This window comes from Lathyrus oleraceus, chromosome 5 (genome assembly GCF_024323335.1).
Source record: "Lathyrus oleraceus cultivar Zhongwan6 chromosome 5, CAAS_Psat_ZW6_1.0, whole genome shotgun sequence".
Taxonomy (NCBI): domain Eukaryota; kingdom Viridiplantae; phylum Streptophyta; class Magnoliopsida; order Fabales; family Fabaceae; genus Lathyrus; species Lathyrus oleraceus.
In genome coordinates, this window is record NC_066583.1 from 257,055,193 (window position 1) to 257,064,549 (window position 9,357).

Sequence of the window (9,357 nt, forward strand, 5' to 3'; positions counted from 1 at the left end):
TAGAACAATTAATACCTAAAGTCGAGTGTTATATTCATATTAAATGTCGAATACGTGAACTTAGAGCCATATTTGAACCTATGGCTGAAACTGATAATCGTCCACTCAATGATTTTTCACTTCCGTCTCAGGACGAACCGCACTCAAGCATTGTTCCACCTGTAATCCAGGCAAACACTTTTAAACTAGAACCACCTCTGGTGCAAATCATGCAACAGAACCAGTTCTCTAGAAATCCCACCGAGGACCCAAATCTTCATATATCAGTGTTTGTGTAGTATGTAGGCACATTAAAGAGTAGTGGTGCTAATTCAGAAGCCATTAGACTATGTTTATTTCCATTTTCCCTGAGAGATAGATCCAGAGCATGGCTACAGTCTCTACTCGCGAACTCAATCACCACTTGGAATGAACTCAAGAGGGTATTCTTAGCCAGATATTTACCACCAAGCAAAACATTAGTATTGAGAAATCATATAACTACGTTTAAACAACCTGAAGGAGAATCACTTTTTGATGCATGGGAAATATATAAAGATAAGACAAGACTATGCCATCATCACGGATTAGAACATTGGCTTATCATTCATACTTTCTATAATAGTCTACTATACAATACCAGAATGACCATAGATATTGCTACTGGCGGAGCCTTAATGAATAAACCCTTCGAGGAAGCCTACCAACTTATCAAAAGCCTAGAATCATTACCAATGGGGAACTGAAAGAGTTCAAGTCGAGAAAACCCAACAGAAATGAGGAATGTTCAAAGTCAATGGATTTGATCATGTAAATGCTAAAGTTGAGGCACTTACCCAAAAGATCAACAACTTAACTATAATCACTCCAGCCATTGTAGTTGTTATAGCCCCAAACTATGAAATTTGTGGAGTCCAAGGACATATAGCCATTGATTTCCAAATATTTACTGAAACCATGCAACACCATATCAAATATGCGCAAGGAAAACCTTATTCCAACACCTACAACCCTGGATGGAGGAACCACCCCAACTTCTCTTACAAGAACAATAACATATTGTTTGCACCAAGTCCTCCACCTTCAAAACCTACAGGTTTTCAAAAAGAAGCTAACGATGCTCCTACTGCTCCTAGAAAGTCAAAGTTAGAGCTTATGATGGAGAACTTCATTGCATCCCAGACCTAACAGAACAAAGAGGTCATGAAATAAAACGTTCATACTAACGAACTGGTAAAATAATTAGCAAATAAGGTTGAAGCCATACATATATATATATATATATATATATATATATATATATATATATATATATATATATATATATATATATATACACACACACACACATAACAAGATGCTTGAGACTCAAATTTCTCAGTTTCCCAGTAACAAGCAGCTATTGCGCTCCAACCGGCACATTTCCAGGCCAACCTCAACCAAATCCTAAGGGACATGCAAACACTATCACACTATGAAGTGGGACAGAGTTAGATGGACTAATAGACCCAAGAGTTGAAAACCCTGTGATGTACAGGAGAGTAGAGGAGGAACCTGAGAAAGTTACTAACGAGATTCAAGTAAGAAAACAAATAGCTAAAGAGGAAGAGACTATCACTAATAAAGATGCTATTGAAAAAGAGAAACCTTATGTACCTCCACCTCCGTATAAACCAAATATACCATACCCTTAAAGACTAGCCAAAACCAAGAATGAGGGTCAATTTAAGAAATTCATCGAGCTCCTAAAACAACTTCGTGTTACTATACCTTTCACTGAGGTCATTACTCAAATGCCTTTATATGCTAAGTTCCTAAAAGAGATCTTATCAAATAAGAAGAATCTTGAAGATGACGAGACTATGGCACTCACTGCAGAATGTAGCGCCATTATCCAAAACAACATACCACCAAAATTGAAAGACCCTGATATTTTTTCTATTCCTCGTGTAAAAGGAAAGTTTGTCATCGACAAGCAATTATGCGATCTTGGAGCTAGCGTCAGTTTGATGTCTCTTTCCATTTGTGAAAAACTAAAGCTATGAGACTTGAGATCCACTAGAATGTCCCTCCAATTGGAAGATCGTTCTGTTAAATACCCTGTGGGAATGCTGGAAAATATTCCAGTTTGCATTGGCCGATTCTATATCCCTATAGACTTCATAGTCATGGATATAACGGAGATTATAATATACACATCATATTAGGAAGACCTTTTTTAGCCACAGTCGGTGCGATAATAGATGTAAAATGAGGGAAGTTAACATTTGACGTAGGAGAGGAGAAATTTGAATTTATCCTTTCTTGACTTCTAAATACTCCAACTATAGACGACGTGTGTTATTTTATAGATATCATTGATGAATGCATAAAAGAGTTAGCATCCACACCTCCCCAACCAACTACACAATTAGTAGAGCTTCCAGCCGAAGAAATGCTAGAGGAAGATGAGGATGAATACCATCATGAATATGCTTAGGATGGACTGAGATAACTCTTAGCACTTACACATGATCCTATTCTAAGCCCTAAGAAACCATTAGTAGAATTTAAGGTTCTACCCAAGAATCTAAGATATGAGTTTCTTGATGAACAACTTGATCGCCCGATCATAGTTAGTGTCGATCTTAATGATGAAGAAACCAAAAGACTTTTGGTGGTATTAAGAAAATATCCTACGACTTTAGGTTATAACGTTTCCGATCTAAAAGGGATAAGCCCATCTGTATGCATGCACATAATATGCTAGAAGAGGACTCTAAAACCCCTAGATAGCATCAGAGGAGGATCAATTTTATCATGAGTGATGCAGTCAAGAAGGAAGTACTAAAGTTACTAGAAGTTGGAACAATCTATCCAATCTCAGACAGTCAATGGGTTACCCCAATGCACATCCTTCCTAAGAAAAGAGGTGTAACAGTTGTTAAAAATGACAAGGGAGAGTCTGTAGCCAAATGCACATAAACTAGACGACATATGTGTATAGATTATAGGAATCTAAATAAAGCAACTCGAAAGGACCATTTTCCCCTTCTGTTCATTGATCAAATGCTCGAACGTTTAGCTAGACATTCATATTTTTTTTATTTAGATGGATACTCATGATTTTTTCAAATTCCAATTCATGAAGATGACCAAGAGTAGATAATTTTACATGCCCTTATGGAACTTTCGCCTACCGACGAATTCCATTCGGACTATGCAATGCTCCCCGCAACCTTCTAGCGATGTATGATGGTAATATTCGCAGACTTCCTAGATGATATCATGGAAGTTTTTATGGATGGTTTTCCCGTACGTGGATCTACTTTCGAAGGATGCCTTGCCAATTTAGAAAAGGTTCTGGAAAGGTCCATAAAGGTTAACATAGTACTAAATTGGGAAAAATGTCACTTCATGGTGAAGGAAGGCATAGTCTTTGGATACATAGTGTCTGAAAGAGGAATTGAGGTTGATAGAGCTAAGATAGAAGTGATAGAGAACCTCCAATCACCTAAAACGGTTAGAGATGTCAGAAGTTTTCTTGGACACGCCGGTTTCTACCGAAGATTTATAAAAGACTTATCTAAGATTACTAAACCTCTAACTGGTATTCTGTTGAAAGATGTTGAATTCATTTTCAATGAAAAATTCCTTGAGTCTTTTAATCTCCTTAAGCGCGCATTAATCCACGCCCCTATTATGCAACCTCCTGATTGGAGTCAACCATTTGATATGTGTAATGCCAATGATGTTGTAGGCGATGTCTTGGGACAACATAAAGATAAGAAACTACATGTCATATAATATGCAAGCAGAACCTTAGATGCTGCTCAAATGAATTATGCAACTACTGAGAATGAACTTTTAGCCATAGTATTCACAATCGATAAATTATGTTCTTACTTAGTAGGAGCCAAATAATCATCTACACAGACATGCCGCTATAAGATATTCACTAAGCAAAAAGAATGTAAAACCAAGATTACTTCGGTGGATTATATTGTTACAGGATTTCCATTTGGAAATCTGAGACAAGAAAGGAACCGAAAATGTGGTAGCTGACCACTTCTCAAGGTTAGAGGATCTAAAACCAGACCATGTATCCATAAATGATGATTTTACTTATGAAAAACCGGTCTCATCTGTTGACATCAAAGGAATCAGTTATGATCATTACCATGAATATCTTAAAGCACAATACTCAAACGTTAAGAACGTGATAGAAGAGGAAGTTGTCTCAGTGCACATGACTGTACCCTGGTACGCTGACTATATAAACTACCTTACAACTAAAGTTCTACATCCTGATATGACATAAAAATAGAAGAATAAATTCTTCCATGACCTAAAACATTTTTATTGGGATAAACCACTCCTTTTCAAAAGAGGAGTCGATGTCCTTTTTCGTCGTTGCGTTCCTGAGGAGGAAATCGAAAGCATTATAAACCACTATCATTCCTCTCCTTATGGAGTATACACAAGCACGACAAAGACATGCACTAAGATTCTTCAAGTTGGGCTTTATTGGCCCACCACATGGCGTGATGTCCATTATATGGTTGTGAACTGTGATCGTTGCCAATACACCAGAAACATTTCCAGAAGTGACGGAATGCCTTTAAACAACATATTAGAAGTTAAGGTTTTTGATGTGTGGGTATAGATTTTATGGGTCTGTTCCCATATTCAATGGGAAATAAATATATACTTGTGGTTTTTGAATATGTATCCAAATGGATGGAGGTCATCGCCTCTCCAGCAAGCGATGCACGAGAAGTTATCAAAATGTTTAAAAATAACATTTTCCCCAGATTTTGGGTGCCTAGGTTGGTAATAAGTGATGGGGGGTCACATTTTATATCTAAGATATTCAAGAAGCTCATACACAAGTATGGGGTAATACATCGAGTAACCACTCCTTATTACCCATAGACAAGTGGACAAGTAGAGGTTTCTAACATAAATATCATATAAATTTTGCAACCTCTAGAAAGGACTGGTCGGCTAAACTAAATGAAGCATTATGAACATATAGGACATCCTATAAGACGCCTATAGGGACTACACCATTTAAGATTATGTACGGAAATTCATGTCACTTACCGATCGCGTTGGAACATAAAGCCTATTGGGCCGTAAAGACCCTAAACATGGATTACAAAGTCGCTAGTGGTAAAAGGATACTACATATCCATGAACTAGAAGAACTAAGGTTAGATGCCTATGAAAGTGCCCATATATATAAGAGATAACTAAAAGATGGCACGATAAGCGCATCACTAGGCGATATTTTTCAATAGGAGAGCTAGTAAAATTACGTTCCCGATGGTCGGGACCATTCGAGGTAGTAAAATTTATGCAATCTGGAGCAGTCGAAATATGGAGTAAGTCAACAGGATCGTTTACAGTAAAGGGCAGAGGCTCAAGCATTATCATAGTGATGAATAAACAAATCACTATGATAGTTGGAAACTGAATGAGCCACCTGCTAGTTCACCCGAATAGTGAACTTATAAGAACATCGAGCTAGAGACGCAAAACAAAAGCGCTGCATGGGAGGCAACCCGCAGAATTATTTTAATTTTTCCGTATCCAAAATAAATAAATGGTGAAAATTAAACCTTGTTCATTATTCACTAACTTTATTTATGTTTCTTACTTTTTAGGTCACCTACATTCTCCTTAAAAATGATATTTCCACTATCACTTTATTTGAGAATGCAACACGTGGACAACATGAGGATCTATTTCAAGAACGATGCCCAGAGAAGGCGTTACGAAGTCTTAGATGAAAGAATCATATCACCAACCTGATATTCAGACTTCCCGTGCCTAGTAAATTTAGGACTTAGAGAGTGTGAGGTACATGTTTAATTAGATCAACTGAGATAGTTTTTCAATTGTGAAGCACCCAACATACCAGAGCCTTACATTAGAGTTCCTAAGTTTTTTTTGTTACAAACCTCACCTAGGACTAGGATAAAACAGAGGCTTGGCTACCTTTAGGCTTTTTAGGTAGGACTATTGACTCAACCATTGAGAGCTAGCTGTACTTTTAGGTTTCCAGCATGGACCTTATGTTTATACTGAGGTTCCTGATTATATGCAAGTTGAGCTAGATTTTTTCTAGGGGAGGATCATAGAGGATTTTCCACTTGATCATGAGCGAATGAACCCCCATATCCATAACCCAACCATTAGATGCTTCCAAATGGTTGTAGCTCAGACATTCTTTGGAAAGGCAGAAAACATTGGACAAGTTAGTAAAGAAGAAGTGTACTTCATGTTCAATGTTTTTCAATCTCGTCCCATCAATTCAGAAGCTTTCTTGCTCGCATGCTTAGATAAAGTTGCTAACTCCATAATAGGGAACATTTACGTAGGCGGAACCGTCACCCATATCGCTTTAGCCTTAGGCCTACGCAACCAAGTAGCTCGCCTAACTCCTATATATGGATATAACCTGCTAGATCTAGACCATTGTATAAATAGAGGCTTAGTGAGGTGAGAGGGACCTAATGATTTTAAGATACTCATTCTGAGTGAAATTGTACATTATTTCACCCTTCCAAACCCTGAAAAGACAAGCGTTCATAACCGTGAAAACTGGAGATATCATTTAGAAGATCGGGATGAGACACCAACACCGCCTGAGACTCCCACATCGCCTAAATATCACCCAGCTCCTCCTTTATATTTTTCTTCTTCATCTTCTTCCACAGGTTCTCCAGATAGGTGGAATGTTGACTATTATCTCAACACCCTTAGACAAGAAGTCATAGATCTTCGCCATGTGATTCAGGACTAGACTGATAGAGCGATCGAGAAAATGGACCACCTGTTCCAAGAAGTTCATTCCCTACGGAGAGCATTCGGCTAACAAGACATACACTGTGAGACATGATTTATCCACATGTTTACTTTTTCCTTCATCCCGCTTGCACGAAAAATTGAGGTCAATGTTGAGTTTAAGTGTGAGGGAGGAAATACTTTCCCGCTCTGATTATGTTTTGCTTATTCTTTTCAAATTTTCGTCAATTTTTAAATTTTTTTTGTATATTTAATCGTTGTTTAAACAAGTTTTGTCGAGCTATCGATGTTAAACAAAGCGCTACGTGGGAGGCAACCCACAAGATTTTTATTCTTTATGAATTTCAATTAATTTTTTGCTTTCTAATTTTGCTTTTTCAATTTTTTCCAAAAAATTTATGCACCACTAATCATGATGCAGGCACAAAAAGAGTTTAGAAGCCCCAAAGAACACAAAAACGCTAAAAATATGCATGGCGTCCGCCATGAACCCCAAACACGAAAATATTTAGTTTTAACCATCTTTTGCCCTTCCAACTTCTAACCACCCACATTTATTCTCCCATTTTCCAAAACCTCTCCATATTCCTTCACTCTTGCAACTTCCACTCTCCCACTCCTATATAAATCATACTTCACCATTCTCATTCCCACCACTTTCTTATTCCTACAAACCTTCATTTCACACTAACTGTTGTACTTTCTCTTCAAGTTCTTAACAATTGCATAAGAAGGTATTGCTAACTTTGGCGGTGTTGTATTTTGGGAAGGAAAAGATGGCGAGAGGCAACGTAAGAAGTATGAAGCTCTACTGAACTGTGAAATTATCCCGACAAGGTATGCCGATGATTTTTGTTTACGTAGCCTAGGACTGTTTGATAATGTTTATTGGATGTTAGATATGTTAAGTTTGAGAAACTTTTATGCATGTAGAGATGCTACATATGTTAGATTAACTGTAGAATTTTTGAGTTCTCTAATATATGTCATATAGCCTGATACTACTAGCACTTCTGAAACTGTTTGGTTCTGAATGTTTAATAAGGAGTATTCATATAGCACTGAACAAATTGCTGAGATGCTGAATTTTACTTATGGGGAGGGTGATATTTGTGAAACACCATTAGAGATAGATTGGGTGCATAATATTTTTGAGTTTTGGAAACAATTGTCAGGGTATGCTACTGATAGTTTTGAGGGGTAATATAGTGCCTCAAATACATAACCCGCCCATACGCTACTTTTGCCAAATATTGGAAGACACCATTTTTGGTCGGGATAATACAAATAAAGCAAAAGATAAAGAGTTATTTTTATTCTATGCTGTTTTTATTGGTGTAAGCCCTAGAGGCCAATACTTTTGGTACTTGTATCGAATTATTTATTAATAATAAAAGGCATTTTCTTTATTATGGTTGATTAATAAAGTCCCTGGAATAGATAGTCCATTTAATGTATTAAGTGTGACTTAATCATGAGAGCACATTAAACATAAGGACATTATTCTTAAAGTATCCGTAGTCGAGCTTTAGTGTGAAGTGGGATAATATTAAAGCATTAAGACTATTATGTTTGTAGACCGATGATCACATCTCATGGATCATGGATAAATAGTTATCAAGTCTTAAACATAGGTATGAATATTAAGAGTAATATTTATACCGGATTGACCCGCTATGAGAATACTATATAGAAAGTTATGCAAAGTGTCATAAGTTATTCTCATGGTGATAATGGTGTATACCACTCTTCGACCTGAAACCACTATGGATCCTAGATGTAGAGTCGAGTGCTTTATTGCTGATCCAATGTTATCCGTAACTGGATAACCATAAAGACAGTTGATGGGTACTCCACGAAGCATGCTGAGGGACATGAGTGACCTAGATGGAATTTGCCCATCCTGCGTAATAGGATAAATGTCTATGGGCCCAATATTGAACTGGACAAGGATGACACGGTCTATACCTTGTGTTCAATATAGACATAAGGGCAAAGGGGTAATTATACACATAATTATTATCACAGGAGGTTTTGTCAGATCACATGACATTTTCGTGACTTGGGTAGTAGTGATGTGTTGCTAGATACCGCTCACTGTTTATTATGTTAAATGCGTGATTTAATATAACTGCCAACACCACGAAAACCTACAGGGTCACATATAAAGGACGGATTGATGAGAAATAGAGTAACTAAGGAACACCGTAAGGTACGGTGCACTTAAGTAGAATACGAAATATGGTAAGGTACCAAATACTTAAGTGATTTTGGCATATTATGAGATATGGGCCAAAATACACTTAAGTGGGCTTTTTGGCTTGAAGCCCACACAAGTGGTTCTATAAATAGAACTCTTGTGCAGAAGCATTGTATGGGAATACAACACAACTGAAGAGTTGGAATTTCGTATCTCTCTTCCTCTCACTCAAAGCCTTCATTCATAACAGCTAGCACTGCGATTGAAGGAATTCGTTCGTATGGACTAAGTAGAGACGTTGTCATCGTTCAACGTTCGTGATCGCCCCGTGGATCTGTATCTAAGGTTTTGATCTTACAAGAGATCTGCACCAAAGGTTTGAATCG

At 37.3% G+C, this 9,357-nt stretch overlaps 1 non-coding gene across 1 annotated transcript; it reads right to left on the bottom strand.

Annotated features, from left to right (window-relative positions):
• Window positions 1-460: 460 nt before the first annotated feature.
• LOC127089415 (small nucleolar RNA R71) lies at window positions 461-568 on the bottom strand. The gene has a single exon (XR_007791014.1). It is a non-coding gene; the product is annotated as a small nucleolar RNA R71 (small nucleolar RNA).
• Window positions 569-9,357: the final 8,789 nt, after the last annotated feature.